The sequence below is a fragment of the Felis catus genome, chromosome D4 (assembly GCF_018350175.1).
Source record: "Felis catus isolate Fca126 chromosome D4, F.catus_Fca126_mat1.0, whole genome shotgun sequence".
Lineage (NCBI taxonomy): Eukaryota > Metazoa > Chordata > Mammalia > Carnivora > Felidae > Felis > Felis catus.
The window spans coordinates 17,436,572-17,461,539 of NC_058380.1; the positions used below are offsets into that span (position 1 = coordinate 17,436,572).

At 44.7% G+C, this 24,968-nt stretch overlaps 1 long non-coding RNA gene across 3 annotated transcripts in view; it reads left to right on the forward strand.

Annotated features, from left to right (window-relative positions):
• The window catches only part of LOC109493737, a 296,535-nt gene that overhangs the window by 251,290 nt on the left and 20,277 nt on the right, over window positions 1-24,968 (forward strand). For 2 of the 3 annotated variants that reach the window (XR_006588703.1, XR_002737844.2), the window contains 2 exons: window positions 9,009-9,225; window positions 9,583-9,698. This is a non-coding gene — a long non-coding RNA (uncharacterized LOC109493737). Of the gene's footprint in view, window positions 1-9,008; window positions 9,226-9,582; window positions 9,699-17,067; window positions 17,257-24,968 lie in introns of all 3 variants that reach the window. The other variant, XR_006588702.1, reaches the window with a different exon arrangement.

Sequence of the window (24,968 nt, forward strand, 5' to 3'; positions counted from 1 at the left end):
AGCTCGATCTTGCAGGGAGGAGGAGAGGAGGTTGAGAACTGGGTTGGTCACTTTCCAAGCCTGACAGACAAACACTCAGGTAGCTCTGGAAGACCCTTCCTTCATGCTGCAAGTCTGTACTGATGTCTTCTATGTACCAGGGGCATTTATTAGCCCTGAGGACAAGACGGTGAACAAGATGTGGCCACTACACTCATGTTACTCACAATCTAATGGAAGAGGCAGATAATCAGGTGACTGCACAGAGGGCTGAAGGATCGCCTGGAAGAATTCTAAGAGCAGATTCAGGAGGGGTGTTTAGAGAAAGCTTTAGGGAGTTCAGAGAAAGCTTTTACGGGAGGCGACATCTGGGTTGATATTCACAGAGTGAATGGGCCAGGTGACACCCCAGCAGTGTGGACAGAAGGGGGAGGCAGGGAAGCAGCGAGGAAGCAGTAGATGATGGCTTTGGAAGAACTCATGGCTTATTTGGAGGCTTAGGGGAGAAAGAGAACATAGCATATTGGGAAGGAATAAGTAACGCAGCGTGGCTGAGGAATGTTCTGGGAGGAGGGGAAATGAGGTTGAAGAGATAAGAAAAAGACCCTTGGAAATCACGCTAAGGTGTTTGAACGGCATCCAAGAGTCTCGAAGGCTCCACGCTGGACAGGTTTCGAACTTCTGCCTTATGTGGATTCCATGGAAAAAAGGCCACACCGTGCACATGGCACCTCTCACTTCAAGGCACCAAAGTGATCTGTTTATGTTTCTGTTCACCCCAAATTGGTCATCAGTTTCTGAAGGGCCAAGAACAGTTTTTTTTTTTAGAAATGTCTGTATTTCCCAATAGAAAATATCCTACTGGGACCTGTTACGTAGAGGCAAAGGCTCACAGGCAAAAACCTCAGTCACCCCCAAATAAGACAGCCACCAAGCTGTCCGGCATTTTGTGGTTTCCATGCCGTTGGTGGATAATAATCGCGGTAGGCGAACAGTGTAGGAATTGGTGCTTTGGACAAAAATGCGCACTTCTCAAGGCATTTCTCTGCCTTCTCGATACATGAGTAAAAATAATGACGCCAATGTCAGCGCACTGATGCCCGCCTGTTTGTAACAAGGCACACATTTGCCACCGAATGGCAAAATTATGAATCAAACCCTCGCGCATGTTTTAAAAGGCAACTGATTATGGTGCCACCCTTGTGGTGAGCACAACATAACGGATAGAGAAACTGAATCGCTGCGTTATACACCTGAAGCTAATGTGACACTGTGTGTCAACTATACCCAAATAAAAATTAGAAAAAATAAAAGGTAACTATGTGAGAACAATGATGATTTAGAGATCTTTGGCTATCATATGACCACCATGTAGGGAAAGGAAGGAAGATACCCAGCAACAGCCTTAAGAGAGCAAAAAGCTATTTCAGGGACAGGTTTGTTTGTTCATCCAGACATTTACAGAAACTCCATTTGCATAGGTGATAGAGTCTCAAAGACAGAGACTCAAAGATAGAGCCTCAAAGACAGAGACTCAAAGACAGTGCCTACTGATGCTACCCCCCAGGACCCCACAGTAAAGACTGGTGTGATGGGGAGAGGGGGCAAGTCGTTATAACACAGGACAGGAAATGCCATGATAAACGCATGCCAAAGGTACTGAGAAAGCATGGGGACATAAGTGAAAGAGCCCGGGGTATGTAGTGGGTTGAATGATGCCCCCCCGCCAAGGTTTGTCCACCCAGAACCTGTAAATGTGACCTTATTTTGAAAAAGGGTCTTTGCAGATGTAATTGAATTGAGGATCTGGGCTGATATCAGCCTGGATTAGGGCGGATCTTAATCTAATGGCAGTGTCGTTACAACGGACAGAAGAAGGGAAGACATAGGCACAGGGAAAAAGGTCGTGTGAAGATGAAGGCAGAGATTAGAGTTTTGTCGCCAAAGCCAAGGAAGACCTCCGGCCAATAGAAGCTGGAAGAGGCAAGGAAGGACTGTCCTCCGGAGGGAGGACTCCAGAGGGAGTGTGCCTCTCCCCCACAGCACCTCGATTTCAGACTTCTGGTCTCTACAACTCTGAGAGTTGTTGTAAGCCACCGAGTTGTTGGTAACTTGTAGCCTGGGACACTAACAAAGGGTAGAAGCCGTGAGACGTCAAGGAACACTTCTGGAAGAGATCATGCCTGAATGACGTCCTGAAGACAGAGTTAGAGGGACCAGATGAAATGATTCGGGGGCGGGGGGGGTGGAATCGGAGGAAGACAGGAAAGAGGTAAGAATGGAAGGGCAAATGATAAGGTGTTCAAGGAAAGCTCTAGAAAAATTCAAGGAGTGATCTAAAAAATGTACTTGTGTCTGACTATTTCATGGTTGAGTTGACATGGCCACGGAAAAAGGGGTCACAACATGGATATATGCCTCAAAACAGTTTCCATGACAAATAGGTTTGGAAATGATGTATATACTTTTTGCACTTTAGAGGCCCAAAGTTCACATAAGCACACCGACGGCTCAGGGAAGCTCTGCACTCTCGTTCCTCTAGAGTTTCAGCCGCCTTTGTCTTTGTGCATATGTATGTGAAACACCTACCAACAGCTTGAGGAAAACAGCCCTTCCGGAACACGTTTGAGTAATGCAGATCATGTCTGGAGGACGTTAGCAAAGGCCCTGCACCCCTTCCTCATAGAAAACCAAACTGTCCTTTTTCCTTTTTTGTAACTGAAAACTAATTTTGCAATTCTGTGATTTTTTTTTTTTTTGGTAATTTTAAATAATACTGTTCATTTTTTTTGTAATTAACTTTGTAATTTGTAATTACAATTCGGGGGGTATTTCTTTTCTTTAAAAAAATTTTTTTTTTTACTGTTTATGTTTGAGAGAGAGAGAACAGAGCATGAGTGGGGGAGGGGCAGAGGGAAGGAGGGAGATACAGAGTCTGAAGCAGGCTTTAGGCTCCGAGCCGTCAGCACAGAGCCTGACACGGGGCTCGAACCCACGGAGTGTGAGATCATGACCTGAGCCGAAGTCAGAGGTTTCATCAACAGAGCCACCCAGGTGCCCTGATTGGGGGAGTATTTCTTTGTAGTTGTTAAAAGACTAATAATTTGACTTTAGGAATTAACCCTTTAGCCTGGGATTCATCACTGACACCTTAGGAAGTGGGAAGAGCTGATCCTTTCTGCAAAATGGGTTTAAATCAGGACTAGTATGTGTCCAGAGAAGAGGAAGAGTCAACCTCAAGGTGGCCTTATGGTGGATGGGAGGGGAGAACTCAGGCAAGGAAGTCCCAGGAGAGCAACAATTCTTGAGTCTCCAGGGTCTGGCCTGGCTCCCAAATGTCCAAACATTCCCTAAGCGCAGTTCTTTGTGGTAGCTGTTTCTCTTCTGCCCTTTTCTTTCTTCCTGTCCCTAAACTTCTGTTTTTGGGCCACGCAGGCAGCCCCCTTAGCATATCTGAGAGAGCCACGTTCGTGATTAAGTCCTGGGAGCATGGCATGTGCCTACGTCCAGGCCATCTGCCCTGGCTTTTCCTGGGATGGTGCATTTTCGCCTCAGGGTGGGCAGAGGAACAGGAACGACTTTCAGGGGATGCTTTACATGTGAGTTCTGTTTGATCAAAGCAAATCGCAAGCTTGCGTTGATGAAACTGGAGATGACTGAATTTAAAAAAAAAAAAAGCGGTTTTATTTAAATAACAACAGCAAAACCCCAAACCTACATTTTGTGGTGTTAACTTAAGTGGCAAATCAATGATGCCTCGCACCTCAGAGCTACTCACAAGCCCTCCCAGATCGGGGTCCCCAATTTAGTTCCCACCGGGGCTTTTGGAATCTTAACCAAAAGCAATTTACAGAAAGAAACTTCTGTGACAAACATTCAAAGCTATTACAATCTGATCTGGTCTCGGTCTCTCTCTCTCTCTCTCTCTCTCTCTCTCTCTCTCTCTCTCTCTGGCTTAGCTCTAGCTCTGCGCTTGTTTGTTTTATAGATTAGGCCTGATTTTAAAGTATCTGTAAATCTTTCCCTAAGTAAAGGACAGCTTGCTGATCTGTATGCAAATGATATACTTGCCTGCCTTAAAAATTTAAGATTGACTTTGAATTGACCCCGTGCTTTATCCCTCAGTGGGAAAAAAAAAATGAGAGGATATTTATAATACCTATGGACATTGTGTACGATACCAGTGGGAGTTTTCGTCAACGGTAGATGAATAACAGAAACATGGGCAGACTGAAATGGGGAAGATATATGCAAAAGGCAGATTGAAACTGAGTTACATAGCTGGCTATTACTTACTGTAGCTTTCTGTGGCTGCTCCCTCTCAGAGACCTAAAATGCTGTAATTTTCTCTAAAAATAAAGAATATAAAACTGAAAAAGAACACACGAATAACATATCGGTTGAGCCCACAGAAGTTTATAGTACGAATTTCACTTTCCTCCTTCTAAATATATCATCATTTTGAGGACCACTTAAACAACTTTTACCATGACATTCTTCCCCCCTGGGGGCGAGCCACGAAAATCTCACTCGGGTTAGGAGTGCACGCGGTTCGAAGTACATCGCGCACCCCGCGTCCATTTTCACCACTGGCGTCCATTTCACCATTGGCACCTTTGTTTTACTCTTTGCACCCTTCCCCCCCCGCCCCCGCATTGCCTTAAAAATTAAACTAGAGCAGAACATTGACCTGGGATGAAATGTGGATTTTTTTACGCTTCTCTCAAACTCAAATTTTATTAAGGTTATTGAAAATAAGACCACTCCACTTAAAAATGCCAGAGAAACCCAAGGGACAAAATTGCACGAGATTAACATACCTATTCTTATCCTACAACAAACATATTTCGTTCCAAACCTCAATGATTTCTTGGACCATACTATTTCAGAGCTACGTTTTTTGTTTGTAGCGTTTAGTTTTTATTTCCACGGTAGCACAGTAACTGTCCTGGGCTCCCAAAGGAGAGTTGAAATTCTCCCAAGTCACTGCCCCAGTGGCCAGAGACACTCATATCCTCATATCCTGAGGGTCTCGAGTTAAATCTTTTCCCTAGAAGTTTTGCATCCATTGACTCCCGGTGGAGGGATCATAAATGCTGACAGTGAGCATCCCACTAGGACCCCAGGTTCACCGAGGGAGCGATGAGAGACAGTGATCTCCTCTCTTTGCCCTTTGTCTCCCCCTATGAGACACCAGCACCCCCGTCCTGAGGGCTCCCAGGCTTTTTTCTGTTCTCTTTATTTATCAGGAAGCTCTCTGATGTCAGTGCCCTTCACCGATGGTAAGCTCTTAAGTGTTTTGTATTGAATGAATAAATGAATGAATCACTTTTACTCCAGTTTGGAGAGACTCGTTGGAAGCGTTCAGCATGAACAGGTCTTTCTGGCAATACAAGAAAGATAATAAATCGCACTTGCATTTTGGAACCCCGGTCCTTTCTTCTTCAGTGGGCAGGTGGGTAAAAAGTGGCTAAGTGAAGCTGACACCTGTTTTAGAAGCAGGAGATGATGACAGGTGGCAGGATCGAAAGACCTTTCTGGTAGACATCAAATTCTTTCAATACCTTCTCATCTGTTCTGGCCTGACGTCATTATTGAGGGCCCAGGGAAATGACTAGGGCATGATGACGTATCCTGGAGCAGGAAGAAAAGAAGTCTAGGTGCCTGGTTGCAATGAAAAAGATCAGCTTGTAGTGTAGGTAGAGGACAGGCCCCTACATTTTGTGGGAGAAAGATTCTGGGTTTGGCAAGCCTGTTACACTTCCTTGAGTGGGGAGCTCAGCCTCCTGGTTCCTAGGTGAGCTGATTTGGACCCAGCAGAGCCATTCCTCTGTCTTTGGGTGGTTTCTTTCTGTGGTGGATGGTAGAGAACAGAGAATCATCAAGGGGAGCTACGTGGCCCTCTGTGTCTGGGAAAGAACCTAGGATTCCTCCATCAATGCTGTGCCCAGTCAAGCAACAGAATTCCTCTGTGCTTCCTTCTGGAGACGCGATGACAGCACTCTCTGCCCTGTGGGTCACCTGTCCTTATCGGGAGAGGTAAGAGTTGAATAATGAGTTGCCTTTCCTTGGGGAATTTGAATTTTATGCCATTGCTTTCATGAGGAAGTCCAAGCCTTTGATCTCTGTTCAGGGGAGTCTGGCAGCATGATTCAGCTGCAGAATAATTAAGGGGTTTTACCAGAGCTTTCTGAGCCCTTCCCAACCAGAATCAGGAGGCCACCTTCCTACTCTGCCTGCGCATGGAGTGGCTGCTAGGAACAGAAGAGCCAGGTTCAACCCAAAAGGGGCCTGGAGCCCTCTCCCTGTGACTCCACATCTCTTAACCTCCAAGAGGGAAAGAGAAAAAGCACAACAAACCCCAGCCTCTGGCATCCGGGCACCAGCGTGATGCTCACAGCCGGGCCCCAGAGTTGTTAGAAGCTGGCCTGGTGCTCACAGCGGCACCTTGTGCTCCTGTTGGACGTAGATAATCTCGGTGAATGTCAGCATCAGGCCAGATCGCTTTGAGCCTCGGATCAAGTGAGAACGCTCAGGACTTTGTGATTTTGTCGGGCACAGAGAAAAATACAATCGCTGTGCGACCCACAAAATGCCAAGCATCCCCTCTCTTCGCTAATAGGAGGAGGTGCTACTTCCGTACCGATTATAGCCTAATCCTCATCCTAGTCCGCCCTCCCTGTAGACAAGAGTTATTGAGAACAGCCGACTCTAGAATTGTGGCCACTTTCAGAGAGGCTTGAATCCTGAGAGCCCCAGCTTCCTTAGTGTCTCCTTCAAAGTACCACGAGTCCTTTCTAACAGGTTCTTGTTGAGACACCCACGTTCGTCGTGGTATGTCCTCTCCCTTGCTAATAGAGCCCTCAGCTTACTCATCCACAGGTATGCTCTTGGTGGCCTTTGGCTGGAGCGAATTGACATTCCACTCTTCCTGAAGTATAATAATTTTGCCTTTTGTTGAATACTTCAGGACTTTGGGTAGAGCTTTCCACGCAGCTAGTGCTCAATACAAAAATCAGAAGACCAACACAGGTTTTATACACACACACACACACACACGGACTCTGATTTGAAAATGAAAGAAAACCCGACCCAAAAGCTCAAAAGAGCGGTGCCTGGGTGGCTCGGTAGGTTAAGCGTCTGACTCTTCTTGGTTTTGGTTTTGGCTCTCATGATCTCACAGTTTGTGATTTTGCGCCCTGTGTTGGGCTCTGTGTTGGCAGTGTGGAGCCTGCTTGGGATTTTTCTCTCTCTCTTCCTGTCTCTCTGCCCCTTTCCTGCTCTCACTCTCGCTCTTTAAATAAATGAAGAAACTTAAAAAAAAAAATCTCACTAAGAAAATAACATAAGGTGGGGAAAGTCATTATCTCAGCTAATGAAAAATGCTAAGGATACGTCTGGCTTCAAAAAAGTCTGTGCCAAAGAAGGACATCCTGTCATTTGCAACAACATGGATGGACCTTGAGGCTATTATGCTAAGTGAGATAAGTCAGACAGAGAAAGAAAATACTAAGAGTGCCTGGGTGGCTCAGTTGGTTAAGCGTCCGACTTCGGCTCAGCCATGATCTCACAGTTCGTGAGTTGGAGCCCTGCACTGGGCTCTCTGCTATCTGCACGGAGCCTGCTTTGGGTCCTCTGTTCCTCTGTCCCTCCCCTACTGGTTCCCTGTCTCTCTTAAAATAAGTGACGTAAAAAAGAAAATATGGTATCATTTCTATGTGGCATTTGAAAGAGCCAAACTTGTAAAAAGTGAGAGTAAAATGAGGAGTACCAATGGATGGGAGGGGGATAAGAGAGATGTTTAGGGGTACAGTCTTGCAGCAAATAGTAAACCCTAGAGATCCAATGCCCAGTATAGTGAATATAAACAAAAATATTGCATTATAACTATCAAACTTGCTATAGACTAAAATTTAATTATCCAACCACTAAAAAGAAATGATAATTATGTGATATGATAGAGGTGCTAGTGATTATTATAATGGCAACCGTATTGCAATATACATATTTATTTCATATAAATTTATATAGACCTGTACACCTTCAATTTTCACCATGTTATATGTCAGATATATGTCAATGAAAAAGAACATCTGTAGTCAGGATTATAACAACATAATGAAAAATTGTTTCTTTCCACCTAGTCTTTTTTTTCTACTACATCAGAGATATTTATCTTTTTTGTGGGTCCTCATAAGCTGATCACAATGGATCCGGAAAGTGCGTTGCTTACTTGGCTGAGCCTAGACCATAACCCCCTTGTTTAGGAATGATGGCGCAAGAGCTGGGGAGATGGACACTGCCAGGCTAATGTTCAGTGCATATTAAGAGTCTTCCTGGGGGGGATTTGAGAGGCAGCAACTGAAAGGCAAGGCAAGAGGATTTGTGGAAACATAAGTCTTAGATGATGCACACGGTAAAGAAATACCCAAGTCATGCCCACGTTTGTTTGTATAGAACTGATGGAAAGTACAAGTCTAGAGTTGAGTGGATGTTAAGGGGGGAAATAGCAAAAACATCTTCAGAGAAGATGCAGAATCTAAGAGCAAGGTTTTAATGATTAAAGCATAATTATAGGGAGCCAGGGTTTTGCATTGAGGAATGAATACATACCCAATAAAATAGGTTCCATGGCAGTAAAAAGTGACCTCGTTTTTCTCTGCCTGGACTGCTTACCCTTCTACTCTCCACTGCTTTCCTAGTCATCCTTGGGCCCCCTGGGCAAGTCTTTCCTAATCCTTTAGACTAGGTTTGATTCCCTCTGCAGTAAATTTCATCCTTTCCTTTTCTTGCATCGCACTCATCACAGTTTTGATCTTCAACGTGTTTATGTAATTGCTTGCTTGGTGCTGTCTTCCCTGCCAGACTGCAAGCCCTGTGAGGGCAAGGTTTTCCCACTTAGTGTCTTATCTGGTACATATAAATTGGATATTGATTGATAAATAAATTTATAAGCATAAACTCCCCACTAGGGTGCTTTTAAATACTACTGTACTCTTCTAACAAAGACTGTGTTGTCTTCTTCTTAGAGGTAATAAAGGGTGAACAGATATTCATCCACATCAAAGGAGAGATCTGAAGCCTACATCATGACTTAAGAATGGAACAATGCCTTCCGCCTTATAATTTTGAGAATTGTTACTGAAAGACTGTTTGGAGTTTCCGTTCTTGGCAACACTGTGATGCCCAAGACACCTGAGGCCAACGTTTGCATGTTCCATTTCAGGCCAGTTGAGCAAGAACCAAGTGAGTATCATTGACCCGACAGCATATTCCAACAGCTTCTCATATGCACTAAGGGCTTTTCGGGTTTGTTTGTAATCTCTATTGCTAGTGACACAGTTCTTTGTAAAAAGTAAAGTTAGACGTTTGTCTATGATATAATTTTCCAACCATTTCTGGGGAAGTGTGTGTTCTTGAATTTCCAAATTGTCGAAGAATATCTTTTAAAGTACAATAAATTACTCGTAAACTGAAATAAACAAAATATATAAAATAGAAGCCCAAATTTGTTTTAGGTGTAACAAACATAAAATTGCTTTGTCTGGTTGATAAAGAAAAGTTTCTGGACACTCTCAATTGTGTATTTTTTTGGTTTTTCAGGCAACCTCACTTGGTCTACAACTGATATCTTACTTTTTGCCTTGGCCGACAAGTCTCAAGATGTGAATGAAGCTTCTAGCAAACGGTTGTCTCTCTCACCAAATGAGTCTGTAAAGGTAAGAAAATCAGTATTGGCAGATCAGCTTCCCATTCATACAATGCAATTTGAAAAGATAACCGAATTGTTACAGTTTAGGGCTCCGCGAGACTGTTTTTAAATATTTTCGATCAAATACTGAATATTCAAAAATTCAATGAAAAATCCTGAGAGACATAAAAAGGAGTGTGAAATGGGTGACACGTTCCAATTTGATCAATGTTTCCAAAAGCTATATCCATTTGAAAAAACAAAAGATGTGTTTCTTTTAAATCCAAGCCATCCAGATTCATTACCCTAGAATTTAAGTAAAAAGAAATGGGTTGGCCAAAGCACTATCACACGTTGCACTCTTGCAATAAATATCAGATCATAAGGGTGGTAGATGTGATGGCTTTAAAATGATTTTGTTAACTTGTGGCCATTATGACAGGATACTTCATTTCACATCATTTGGTTTTATAGACAAAATACACCACTGGGATGAAGTCAGATTTCCTCTGACAATCTGCAGAGAAGGAAGGATCTATTGAAAAATCACATTATCATAATTGTAAGACTCAAACACACACATGCACGCACACCACACACACACACAGCATCCAAGTTATCCAGCGCTGGGAGACTGTAAAACTTGATTATTGCAAAGGTGGGTTGGCATATTAATTAAAAAGAAGACTGACATTTGAAGCATATTTCAGATCTCATGGCAAATTTCATCATTCTAAATATAGCTTCGGATAATTATGACACATTTGGTGCTAAGCTATTTTAGAATTCAAAACACTTCCCTCTTGGAAGGGTTGCAGCAGATCAGGGTGTTTGATCAAGGCTGCAGAGAAAAGAGAGCAAGATTTAATATTCCAGGTCTCCTCATAGTCTGCTTTTAGCTTTTATTTTCTGTGCAGGTTAAATTGGTAGAGCTCTGCCAGGTGATGGCATTTTGAGTGCAAATGGATTTGACATTTTGAGTGTAAATAAGAATGGTCTGTCCTCTTGCATTGTAAGTCAGTCTTCGCCAGCAGTTAAAATAAAGTGAAAACCGCAGAAATGTAGGGTTATTCGTTTTCTTGCATACACACCAAGGAATTTTATATTCAGTATTGCCATGAACACTATTTTACCCTCTTCTTTTCCAATTTATTGCCTGATTACAGGGACTGATCATGGTATTTCTTCTGAATGACTCTTACAGACAGACTTCTTCACCTATGGCTAGGAGCTAGAGAGAAATTTTGCCTTTCCTTTAGGCGGTTCTCAGGTGGCACTCTTGTTCTTCCCAAGGGACATGAAGATTGGGAAAGTTGGTGATGTTTCGTTTTACTTTTTTTTTCTCTCTTGTCTTATTGGAGTAGAGAACAAATCCTGTGTCATGCAATCTAACTTTCCCCTGAATCTTAAAATAAGGCAGAAATGGTGGGGGAGGAGCAGGAGAAGGGTCAGAAGGGTCAGAAGGGTCAGAAAAGAAGGGTCAGAAGTTCTGAGCTGCAAAGAACACAGAAATCTAGGAGTACTGCCATAATGCCGTCGAGGCCCCCCAGCCCTGCGTATAGGTATGGAGGGTGCGGGACGGAGAAGGACATTTAACAAAGTTTGTCAGGTTAACCAGTCAGAGACCTGGTCCTACAATATCGGTCAAAGCCAGATGAGTTGAGTATGTCATTTCACTATCCTGACCTTCATTCGTTCCATTTGTAGAACTGAGCTGTCAGATAAAATAAAATCCAAAGTCCCTTCCGGCCCCGATATTTTCAGAATTGAGTTGTCAGGCATGCCGGTGTAAGTCCTGGCTCTGCCTCTTTCCTGCCTGAGTGCTCAGGAGGAGGTTGCTTAAGGTTGCTACACCTCAGTTTCCTTGGCTGGAAGATAGGGGTTATGGAATTAATTCAACACATATTTATTGAGTTTTTCTCTTATGCTGGGGCAATGAGAACACGGGAGAGGACGAAGCAGAAATGGCCCCTGCTCTTGTGGTGTTTACATTCATCCATTAATTCATCCGCGTATTCAAAAAGTGGTACTGGGTTCCTATCATTTGCGGCCAACGTGGTAGGTCCTGGGGATACATCAGCAAATATTTATAGAGTGGAGGCAGGTGGCCAAAAAGCCCCAGCAAACAGCCATGAGTATTATGAATGAAACAAACATGAAAATGAGCATAATAAGGTAGTAGCTAGGTCGTTTAGAAGGAGCTCAGAGAGGGGCGCCTGGGTGGCGCAGTCGGTTAAGCGTCCGACTTCAGCCAGGTCACGATCTCGCGGTCCGTGAGTTCGAGCCCCGCGTCAGGCTCTGGGCTGATGGCTCAGAGCCTGGAGCCTGTTTCCGATTCTGTGTCTCCCTCTCTCTCTGCCCTTCCCCCGTTCATGCTCGGTCTCTCTCTGTCCCAAAAAATAAATAAAAAACGTTGAAAAAAAATTAAAAAAAAAAAAACGAAGGAGCTCAGAGAAGGCTTTTTTATAGGGGTGACATTTATGCTGAATCTCAAGGGCAAAAAGAAACTACATAGTGTAGGAAGACAAGAGCCCAGGTGCATCTGAGTAACAGAAAGGAAGTAAATACAGCTGATAGCGGTAGGACGAGATGCCCGTTGGATAAATATTCAAAGGCCAGGCATGCAAGGGCCTTAAGAGTTTGGTTATTCTGAGTCCGAGCAAGAGCTGCTGAACTTGACCTGGTTATGTCTAGAACATCTCTTCAGCCATTTGATGAAGCATGGATGGAGGGGAAGGTCAGTCAATAGCATGATGCAGTGGTTCAGCCAAGAGATCATGACACATGATGGAGACAAGGAAAGTGGGGAGACCCCACTGAGTGGGAAACATCTTCGAGATAGAACCATCGGAATTTGCTAGTGAACTGAAGGAAAGGGCAAAATTAAGGATGGCCCCAAGCGTTGGGGACATAGATTTAGGGACAGGAATTGTGAGTTCCATTGTGGGCACGCTGTACTGAGATGTTGGTAAAGGGACAAGGCAGATCTGTCAAGTCATGAGTCTAGAACTCAAGGAAGAGGGCTGGCTGGAGAAAAGGAAATATGGGCATCATTAGGAAAGGCCACAAGAACAGATGAGATCACTAGAGACAGAAGAGACAACAAAATGGTGAAGTTCTGAGTCCTAGGGAACTCCGTTATTGGGAAGTCACGAGAGCAGGTCCCACTGGAAAAGCCTTCAGCAAAAATCAGGAAGGGAAGAGGAAGCAGCGGTGCCGTGATTTTAGAAGCTACCCACGAACGGCTCAAGGAGAGGAATTAACGGTGTCAAAAGTTGCCCAAGCATCATGGAGGTGAGAGGAAAACACTCACGAGCATAGGCGGTATGGTGTTTGCTCGCCATTCGAAACAAGAGAGGATTGGAATCGGAGGAGAAAGGCATTCTGGAATGGATCGAGTTATGCCATGGGAGATGAGGACATGCGAATCACACTTCTGAAAAGCTGGGCTCAGAAGGAAACAAAAACTAGGCAGTAACTTGAGACAGATGAGGGCTTGAGGAGGGTTTCTTTCTAAAAATGGGAGGTGTGAATATAGTATTGGTATGCTGATAGTAAATAGATGGTGGGCACGGGGGAGAGGGTGGTGGTGTGGACGCAGATGTTCTAAAACATAGAGGAGGGACCTGAGAGAAAGGAAGTCCTTTTTTTTTTCCAGGCAGAAATGAGTTTATTGCATTAGAAAAATACCAAAGAAAACGAGCAAATGCCTCCATACGAGACACAGTTATTAGTTTGACATCAAGGGCAAAAAGGTACAATCTCAAAGGTACGAGCTTTATTTTAGGGAGGGGGTGACGGTCTCATCCCTCCTCCTTCCCTGTCCCCCTGTCCCTTTAAACCATGGACCTCGATGGAGGTGTCTACTATATGATACAATTACACACAGGGCTCGTTTCTCGCTCTGCTTGCCTCGCACACCTGTGTGGAGCTAGCTGGTCGTAACGAGCACACTCCTGAGGTTCTGGGATTGACAGAGAAACGTGAGCATTGGGTTGGCGGTCGTAGCCTGAGCCCCGACTTCCAAAGTGAGCGACAGGGGAACTTGGGTGGGGGGAGAGAGCTTGCCTTCCTGGAGGTCTCCAAGAAGGCTGCTGGCTGGCTGATCCCTCCATCTTCCCCCACAAGCTCTGGGGCCCAGGCATTGGCACAAATACATGCTGGGCATGAAGGGGGCTGGGGCGGGTTCAGTGAACCATGTGACTCCGTCTCTCAGGGTAGCCACTTTGGCTAACTTCTCCTGGGTCTGGAGTGACTGCTGTCAGGAGTGAAGCCAGCTGAGCCTGGATATGGGGGAGAAGAGAGAAGGAGCCTGTGATGTTGCACCCTCTGGCTAGAGCTGAGAGCCCTGGGGGAAGAGGTCTAGAACAGGAGCCTGGAAGAGAGAGGGGGCGGGGCAAGGCAGGCTGGAAAAGCAGAGAAACCTGGGTGGGAAGCGAAGGGCTCACTAGCAAGCCGTCTTCCTGGGAGAAACCCAGCCCCAAACCTGCTCTCCATGAGCCCAATGCTGCCAGGAGGTCCACGTTCAATAACGGTCCCTGCTGGTTTCTGCTCTCCAAAATGTCACTTGACATCACAGCTGGTCACGATGGGGGTGCCCCTGGGCAGGCCACAGGCAAATACGAAGGAAGAAAACCAGCTTTTCCTCTAGCCGAGCCCCTGATGATGCCAACCGCTATGGCTAATAGTAGAGACGGGAGGAGGGGGGGATGAGGCCAGAGGTGAACAGCGCCTTTTTCAAGAGCAGAGTCCCCTGCTGCAGGCCAGACCCCAGGAAAGAGAACATAATTTAATTCTGAGAAATGGCAGGAGCTGTGGCGGGAGGGACCCACAGATGCTGGGGCTGGGACTCAGGTAGCTGGACAGCTCTGAGCGCTTTCTCCACACTCACTCCCCCAAATCCTAACTGAAGGGAGGCATGCGAAGAAAAGGAATCTGAAAGCCTCTCCGGGGAAGAAACGTCCAGACTGGTCCTCCCTCTAAGCTCCCAGCAGCAGCTCGTTAGGAAAATGCCCAGTCAGGATCTCAACGATGCGTCCTTCAAGTCAGAATGACAAGGTGACAAAGGGTGGCATCTGGAGCCCAGAGGAGCTTAGCACAGTGTGTGGCACATGGCAGACGGTCTGTAAACACAGGCGCTACGGATGGTGAAGGCTCTTAGGAGCTTTTCCCCATGTCTGGGTTGGCCTAGCCTGGGAAAGGATGTAGGGAGACAGAAGACCCTTGGGTGTGGACAACAGCGTTGGGATCACCACTTGCTTGGGTCCGGCTCTCAATGGCTTCCTGAATGTACAACAGCAAACTTAGGGGAAAACATTCTTGGCAAGAGATTGCATCACAGAGCAGGGCTGCCCAGGCCAAAGGGGTTTGTAAAGGACCTCAGAAAAGAGTTCTCCTCCAGTCTCTGTCCCCGTCCCCCTCCCTCCCAGACACCCTGCCACTCAAAACCATTCCTTCTCTTGAGTGCAAAGTGCTACGATCCCGTGGTGAACAATTTGGCAATATCTAACCCAACTGCGTATGCATTCGCCCTTTTCCAAAGCACCTTCTCCTTTGCGAATTTGGGCCAGAAAATACACTCCGCAAACATGAAAAACAGAAACACATGCAGAAGATTCATCACTGTGGCGTTATTTATACAAACAAAATATTGGAAACAATATAAAGGTCCATTTGTGAGAGATTTATTGGCTACATGATGGCACATTCACACAGTGTCATTCTCTGCGGTTGTGAGAAAGGACAAAGAAGATCTCTGTGAGTTGGTAGAGTGATTTCCAGGATATATTGATGAGTGAAATATAAATATAATTTTTTTCTTGGTACGAAGTTATCCAAGAGTATAAACCAGAGGCAGATGAAAATAATTACGAGAGATGGGTGGGCATAGAGAGAGAGAGAGAGTTGGAATAGAAGTGAGATCTCTTTGAGATCTTTTCACTTTTTACTCAGTTTTGACTTTCTAATTATGTAAATGCCTAAAACTTCTTAGAAGGAAAGAAGTTAAGAAATGAAAGAAAGGAAGAAAGGAAGGGGGGTTGGTTGGGTGGGGGGCACTGTGAAGTTTGTGGAGTATGATGCAGTGGCACTTTTTGTCAATTCTGATTGTGGGTTCTTTTTCTTGTGAATCATTTCTGTTTCATTCCCATAGCAAGTGCCCCAGCTTTGTCTCTAATTTTCTTAGCTTAAAAAGACTAGATCAGTATTGTTCTTTTTTGTGTGTTTCTAGTTTATTTCTCTTGAGAGAGAGAGAGTGCATGCGAGTGTGGGAGCAGGGGGCGGGGGAGGGGGGAAGAGGCAGAGAGAGAGAGAAAGTCGGGGAGAGGGGGAGAGAGCAGGCTTTGTGCTGTCAGCACAGGGACCAACCTGGGGCTCGAACTCATGAACAGTGAGATCAGGACCTGAGCCAAAGTCAAGAGGTGGACACTTAACTGACTGAGCCAGCCAGGCGCCCTTGGATTGATATTGTTCTGCATTATCTGATGCAATAAGCACTTAGGTTATACCCAAATTGCAGGCTGTCATTTGCTGCCATATTTTACTCTAAGTTAGTGGCATTACTATCTTAAAACATACTGCGTTAAGCAGCTCTCAACACTCTCTCTTAAGTGGCACTTGGTCCCCTGGACCCAAGCCAAGCAGTGACATGGTCCTTCTGGCTCTGGTTTTCAGGGTAGCCTGTAAGAATGACCCTTGGAAAGGCTTCCAGCTATTAGGGGGACATGTAATTCTCTTAATCTAGAAGATCAAACTATCTCCCTTTTCTGAGCACTGGAAACAGTCAATCAACGTGACAGCCTCCTCATTCATCCCAGAAATAATTGTATCAACCTGCCTGGGAAGTGGGGGCCATGGGAGAGTAATAGGAATTAAACTCCAATTCTTCTCGGCAGCTGGCTAGGATTAGTGAATGGAGATAAACAGAAGCCCATGGCTATTTTTATAAATCACAGCCTTGATAAAGGTTTAGATTTGAAACATCCGAAATTTCTCCAGAGATGACACATAAAAACTACTAGTGGAAACGTACAGAAAACCTAGATTTGGTTAAGGAATCTGGTTCAGTTTCTCTCTCAGACAGCATTTGGGGGAATAATCTCCATAAGGTTTTATTATTACTGATCGGTCTGTCCTTCTTGGGCACTCATCAACAAATTGCTCAAATAAAAGTACTTGTAATAAATCCCATGTGTCCTGTGGATTCATCACCTTATAAGTACCACCCTTCTCGGAGATACTGCAGTTTGGTAATTTGCAATGACTTTGTAACTTACACAGTAACCAGTGGAAGGAAGGAGACAGCCTCATCTTCTCAAAGTAGTGATTTACAGCTACTTTTCTGACGGCCTAGGAGCTCCATGGCTCTGTGGTTTCTATCTTGTTTCTGTGTTTATTAGAGTGTGCTCAAACTGGAGAGGGGATAGTTAAGTCTGAGAACCATCATCTCAAATCAAGAACTGCTGAAGCAAATGTATTTATTCACGTTGGAGAAATAAAAACAGAGGGGACACGTGCTAAAAGTATTCACGTATTGGAAGGGAATGTCATTGAGAAGGAACAGATCATATTTCCAAAAATGCTGAACTGTAAGTATTGGTGTGGGAAGTTACACGGGGGCAGGTTTGAATTGAATAGAAAAATGAGTTTTCTAACATTATCCAACACGTAGAACAGATTTCCCAATATCAAAAATATCCAAGTAGAGGCTAGAATACTTCCTGTTGAGGTTAGGATTTGTTAATCTTTAACATCTCTTGTCAATTTTGAGCCAATTAATTCATTAATATATTTATTCTAGTATTAATTATTATTAAGAAATGATTATGTACTGCCCAGATAATTGTAGAAACAGTGATAGTCATATGTGGCACATAACATCGCGGTCTGGTAGGGAGAGAGACACTTACCGGATAATCACACGAGTGCATGGGGTGAGGGTCATGAAGGAAGGGAATGTGGTCCTCTGAGAGTGTATGACAAAGGAAGCTTCCTGAACTTGGTGGGGGATGGTTGGGGGTTCTGAAGAGAGGCTTTCCTGCTGATGCGCTGCGTGACTAGAAAGTTGGAAGTTGAGTAAGAATTAATCTGGTGTGGTGGGAAGAGAGACGGGGAGAAAAGGAGGAAGAAAATCCCAGGACTGTGAAAAGCATTTGAAAAGCCCTGTGGAAGGTGAGATTATTGTTTTCCCCCCCATATTTCCTGATAGTAAGAATGACCTGAAGCTCTTTTTTTTTTTTTTTGACCTGAAGCTCTTTTTAAGTCTGATACACTTTCTAGCCTCGTTGCCTTAAGGTATTATCTAGTGGGTTTAGAGATTTTATCTTCTCAAATAACTTGAATGATTCTTGTCATCAGGGAAGTTCAGACATGACATTAGGGAGCCTAAAAGAAAGCCACTGTGGCTGAAGCACGAGGCTGTGGGGTGATGGGTTGAGGGGCAGGCAGTTTTGGTGTGTTGGTCATTATCCTGAGAACATTAGGGAGGTTTGTAGACTTGGTGGCCAAAATTTAAGGGAATTTTCTCTTAAGGCTTCCATTTTCTCTGTGAAGGAAGGAGGAAAGATGGTTGGTTATACACAGTAGGGTCAGGCTGTGCAGGCATCATCCCAGTTTTAAGGAGAATGGAGAGGTGAGGCCAGCTGGCTGGGAGAAATGGGTAGGATTGATGGGCAGTGTTGAGGGCTCATTTGAGGTCAGTGATTATGGATGTGTAGTAATAACAGTTTGCTTTGTGGTATTCTTCTCTAGCAATTATCGGATGGCTTACGCGTTACCAGACAGAAAGCCCAACAGCAGGGTTGATCCCAGGTTGGATGTGACAAAATGCAAAGGCACAAAGGAGTTTGGGATATCAGTGGGAGTGGTCTGGAAATAAGGATGATGGCATGCAAGCTGGATAAGGAAGGAAGTGAAGAAATTAGCAGGCAGGAAGATTGCTTAGCACAGAGGGGTCAATAGACTAGAGCTTCTGATGAATCCAAAGTGGGAATAGTTGGAACTACGAGGTCATGGTCAAAGGGTCACATGCTGAGATGCATGATGTAACACGGAGTGGTCTTACATAACATCGATGTCCACAGTATGATGGGGTGGAGATGGGTTTCTTGGGGTTGAGTGGAGGAAAAGTTATTGGAAAAGAGGCAGCCAAATAAATGAGACCTTAAATCCTCCCATCCCTGCCGCCATGATACAGGAGAATTAAGAATGGAGGAGGGCATTTTGCTTCAGGACATCGCTTGCTTGTTTTGACTCCACTAGGTTAGGTGTGGGGGGCTATTGGTCAGGAAACTGGGTAAGACGATGAGGGTTAGGTCTTCCCAACCTACAAGAAACTTAGGGGTCAAGACAGCAATATATCAGGCCTGAGAGCCAACAGAAGTCCGCAGGGTATAAATACGAGAGAACAAAGCGTGGCAAGTGGCCAGAAGTTGATAGAGATGATAAGCCACTGGAAGATCCGTAGACGCTGAGAGAGGAAAAATCAAAAGAAAGGTTGGAAAAGAAGCAGAAGGTCAAACAAAACCAGGAATTGAGGTGAAGACAAGATAGACAGAAGGGCAGATGAGGCACCCCTGCACTGAAGAAATCGCCCTGCTGTGGCTCAGTTGGAGCTCTGTTCTTTCCTTGTGACCCCGATAAAAACCAATTCAAGACGCGTCTGGCCTGCAGATGGTCGTAAATGAAAACAGGTAGTTGACAGGAAAATGTCTGGTTGAAAGAAGTGCTTGAAAACACATGGTCCTTTGTCTTTGAAGATGGCCCTATTATACTTAGACTCGGGGATTTGCAGCCAGAAAGAAGAATTTCTTCCTCCTCTCTCTTCCCTGGTGGTAGCTTATTGGTCTATGTCGCCATTGGAAAATAGAATTGTAATGCTTCACGAGTCCAGAAATAACACATCTTTGAGGATCCATCAGGCGGGGGCTAAAAATCAAATCGGCACACTCGTCCCACCCTTACACAAAATCAGCGCATCCACAGCTGGGAGGCTGCAGGCATTTTTGGATGATTCATCTTGAGAAAACACGATGAAGCAGCTTAAGCGATATTTCATTTTGACCCAAGCCAGGCAACCTCAGGTTGCCCAAGCCAGAGGTTGCCCAAGCGATATTTCATTCTGACCCAAGCCAGAAAACCTCATAGTAGCCCTCACCTGGTCGTGCCTCATACTGCAGGCTAGAGTCCCTGGAACCAAAGGGGTAGGCCAGTCCAAAGATGCACCGCCTGCCCACCACCCCCATCCTGCCCCCTGCACCTTCTAGACCACCCTCTGATATTTAGGGATCTGGGATATCTGTCTAAATGGCCTTGACCCTACTTGGAGCCTGTGGAGGGTCTGTTCCTTTGGGCTTTGCTCCTAATGAAAAAATGGCACCCCTGGTGGGTACAGCCTGGACTAAGTGGTGACCAAGGACGGCTGCTTGTGGAGGTTGAGGATGGAACTTATGCACGTGGCCTGGGTGTCCAAAAGCGTGGGAGCAAGTATGAAAAGGAATCGGGGGGATAAAGAGCTGGAAAGAAAGCCAAGGGTCTCACACGGGGAGCCATGGTCTCAGAACTCTGAGAAATCCAAACTCAGACCTGGCCTTAAGGCTTTAGGAAGTTCTTTTGGTCACATTAGAAGAGCAGAGCATATTTTCTTAAGCAATCTATTAGCTTGATTTCTATATTTTAAATATTGAGAGATAGGATGCCTGGGATTCCACTGATACACTTCCTAGGCCCCAAATATTTGGGATAGGCTTGGGCTTATGTGTACAAATCACTCCAGCTTTTTAGAGTCCTCCATTGTAGCACTGTCTCCTGCCTGTTTATGTACCTATCTTTCCTCCTGGACATTTGCTTCTCAGATCATGCCCTCTTTATCTTTGAATTCCCTAGCATGTAGCCGGTTGCCTCTTGGCACCCAGTAAGCACCCAATAAATATTTGTGGAATTAATCAACAAAGGATATGCAGTTGTGCAAGTTCTCTGGCTAAGGCAAGTCTCTGGTAGATCCTGTCCCTGCTCTCAAAATCCCAGAGTCTGTTCCTCTTGATTAGTCCCTATGGACACTGCACAGTATACATTTCCTTCATAAAGCTTAGTATCCTGCTCTATGTTACATGCGAACCTGAGAGGTGCAGAAAATTTGTTCCTCACAGGTGATACCAGAACTCCTCACAGCAAGAGGCACTGTCTTCTTTTGGAAAAACGTGATGAGAATTGACTTTGGTCTATACAAGAAAGCGTATAAGACTGTTGATGCTAGAGCATAAACGTGCTAGGGAAAGGAAATTACTTTGTACAGAATAAGATGAAACATTTGGAATTATGAGGGGGGCAATCTGGCAAGGAGAGGGGGATGAAAAGAGAAGAGCCACTAAGATGATGTGACCCATTTTGGCACCCACCTTCACCCAACTGACTAAAGATTGCTGGTTTCCCAAAAGCAGGTTCCATGTGACCACACCCCCCCAACTGGCCCCACCTCCCCTACCCCGGAAACTGAAGAGAACACTGCATTCTACCTTGGGATTACGTGGTATAGAACAGAGACAATCTGTGGAAACGCAGAATCCCAGAGACCAGGATTACTCTGAGAATACAATGTCGGCTTTCTTGAAAATTTACAGAACTCCCAGGGAGGATTTTGAACTTCTACGGGTTGCGGTAGGGGCAGGAGCTCAAGTCTCATCTAGATTGTAAAGTGTATTAACCATGTCTTTTATTTTCTGAAGTCCAATGCTTTGATATCCAAGCTGGGCCATCCCTCTGGGCCATGCTGAGCCCAGAGGGATGGCGCCTCCCAGAGTTAGCCAGTTCCTAAAGGTAGTCAACAGTCTGCCCATAAGTGTGTCTTTCAAAGGTGAGCCACAATAAGGGCTCTTGGCCACAGTGCCCCCACTCCCTCTGCCTCCTGTCCACCCCAGTTCTTCCCCATGTCGCCCCCCTCCATTGGAATGGTGTGTCCGCTCCTCTATGATTATAAAAACTTTCTTTTCGATGTCAGTTGTCTCTTGATCCGATGGCTCTTTCATGCTTAACTAATAATCAAACATGGAGTAACTGGCACTCTTGAACTTGCCCGTTGCCTTCCTTTCTCCCCTAATGAGTGCTGCTCTCCGCTTCCCTCTGGGGTGTCATAACAGTTTGCTATAAACGCTGCCCCCACCTTCCCATCGAAAGCCGTTAACTACCTAGAAAAGAGGATTCCGGAGAAATTTATTTCCATCTCAGAGGACACTCCCAGTGACCTAGATTTCTTTTTTAAATTATCAGTGCTTTTTACTTACAAAAATGATACACATGACAAAAAAATTTTCATGTGAAATTTATAAAGTAAATAATTTTATATACTTATAATAATATGGAGGGGTTTTAAAAGTTTTTTCTATTTATTTAGGTAATCGCTGCACCCAATGTGGGGCTCAAACTCACGGCCCCACGATCAAGAGTTGTATGCTCTCCCAGCTGAGCCAACCGGACACCCCAAATATTGAGTCTTTTATTCCAGGAACCTGGCATATCTTTCCATTTATTTCAGGGTTTAATGTCTACCAGCAATGTTTTTATATTTATTTTTATTATATTGTATATATATATATACACATATACATATGTGTGTATATATATATATATATATATACACATTTATAATATATAAATGTTTATTACTTTGTCACTATATTTTAGGATCTCTTGTATAAAAGCCATAGAAGTCTACTCTGGCTACCTTAAAAGGAAAAGTAGTTTATTGGAAACAATTTTAAGAGATCAGATCCATATGTAGGGGACATAAAAGAAAGCTCATTCATGTACTAAAGCATATTTCTTCCTTTTTTTGAGAGAGAGAGAAAGAATGTTTTGTGCGCGCATGCACACACATGCAAGTGGAGGAGGGGGCAGAGGAGAGAGAATAAATCTTCAGCAGGCTCATGCCCAGTGCTGAGCCCAACGTGGGGTTCAATCTCAGGACTGTAGGATCATGACCTGAGCCGAAATCAAGAGTCGATGCTTCACCGACTGAGATATCCAGGCGACCCATCATATTTCTTCCTTAAGGAAGAAGTGAAACACAGGTTGAAGAGTTAGGTGAAGATCTTTGGAAAGGACAGGAACCAGCAGTTCAGGGCATTGTGGTAGCAGGAGCCCACGGAGTCTCTTCAGGGCTCTGTCATTGGCACGTATCAGCTCTGTCCCTTTTCATGCTTGTGTAAATATCATTTGAGATTCAAACTCCCAGGAAAGTGTCCGATGGTTTAGCTTGAGTCTTGAACCTGCCTCTTGGCCAAAGCATCTTGACTGAAACAGGGGAATGATGGTCTCCACACAACATATATTTCCATCACCAGAAGCTGAGGGAATGGATTTATAAAACAAAAGCAAATTCTTCACACATCGGTATGTCACGGACATTTATTTATGGCAGCACATACACACCTATCCTTTAAATAAGGTGCAATGTGGGCGCCCAGGTGGCTCAAGTCAATTAAACATCCAGCCTTGGCTCAGGTCACAATCTCATGGTTTGTGGATTCGGACCCCACAGCTCAGAGCCTGGAGCCTACTTCCGATTCTGTGTCTCCCTCTCTCTCTGCCCCTCCTGTGGTTGCACTCTGTCTGTCTCTCTCTCAAGAATAAACATTAAAAAAAAAAAAGAAAACTATGGGGTTTTTAGTTGGCTCTTTGTTTTCACATGCTTTGCTAACCTCCAAGTCTCTACCATGGCCTATACTGCTTACACAGCATTGAAAGTAGACCCCTGCCCTAAAAACTATGTTCTAATTTGGAGCCAACCTCTTGAAATAAAAGGAGATTTGCATTTGGATCCAGGCCTGTTGATTTCGCATTCCAGGTACAGTTGCAGTGAGCTCGATTTGCAAACTTCCACCTGCTGGCTATTTCCATAATAATAACTCCTATTTATTAAGCCCCTACCACGAGCTAGGCACATTACCTACTTGATCTCTATTTTTTTGTAGCCACCCCAGGAACTAGGTGCTGCTGTCCTTTAACGACATAGAGGGGTGCCTGGGTGGCGCAGTCGGTTAAGCGTCCGACTTCAGCCAGGTCACGATCTCGCGGTCCGTGAGTTCGAGCCCCGCGTCAGGCTCTGGGCTGATGGCTCGGAGCCTGGAGCCTGTTTCCAATTGTGTGTCTCCCTCTCTCTCTGCCCCTCCCCCGTTCATGCTCTGTCTCTCTCTGTCCCAAAAATAAATAAACGTTGAAAACAAAAATATTTAAAAAAAAAATAAAGACCTAGAAACTGAGGCTCAGCAAATGTTAACCATTTCCTCAAGGTCACAGAAAAGCTGAGCTGGGATGTGAAATCAGGTGCATTTGCCCCTAAAGCCTTGGCTTTTTCCATGCTGGCGTGCGTAGGAAGCCTAGACTCAGCTGTTCCAGTCCAGCCCCTTTTGCCAGCTTCCTCTTAGTGTCTGTGGACATATCTGCCTCCAAATTTACATGGAAAACACCTCTGAAAGTACAGAGTGCGTTGTAATTATCATTGTGTATCGCAGGGCAGTCATCATGGTGCTTTACCAGAGGTAGATGTTCTTTCTCTCTCTCCTCTCTGTTTTATAAACACGTGTACAGGTGCATGCGTGCACACACACACACACACACACACACACACACACACAGATTGTTGGGGAGGAGTGAGTTGTTTTAGATGAGATGAATGGCCACTGAGTCTTTCCATTTTCTGATGAGCCAATTTAAAAATGAATTATTCTGCCATCTCTTCCTAGGGCAACTATCTAAATGAAAGGATTGAAAAGCTGAATGGCTTCTCTCTAAAAAGCGCAGGGAACCAGACTTAAAAATCTCTACATCTCCGCAAATGCTCCCTCCATAGTTGATCTACTTCGCTCAGGTTCAGAGGGGGAACAAATGAAGCTATGAAGTCTTGAAAGGACAAACACTTAGGAGTACAGACAACGGGTTTCAAGGAGCCTGCAAAAAATTCTAATCTCTGTAAATAGAATAGGTTTGTGCAAATTAAAAATGAGGTGAGCGACCTTGGGCAGGAAGATAAGTGCTGGGAAAAGCCAAAAATTGAGAAAGAGCTGAAATGCTCATGATTTCACTCGGTCGGGTACAGAGGTACAGGGGTCGAGAAGAGCCAAGAAAGGCTGAGGAGACGGGAGACAAAGAGGATCATTTGAACAGAAGTATTCAGAGGGAAACAAAATGCCCTTAAATGTACTTGAACCCTGATTTGCAATGCAAAACCTTTCACTTCTCACCAAGAAGGAGTCTGAAATAATTTTCTTTTTTTTTTTTTAACGTTTATTTAGTTTTGAGAGAGAGA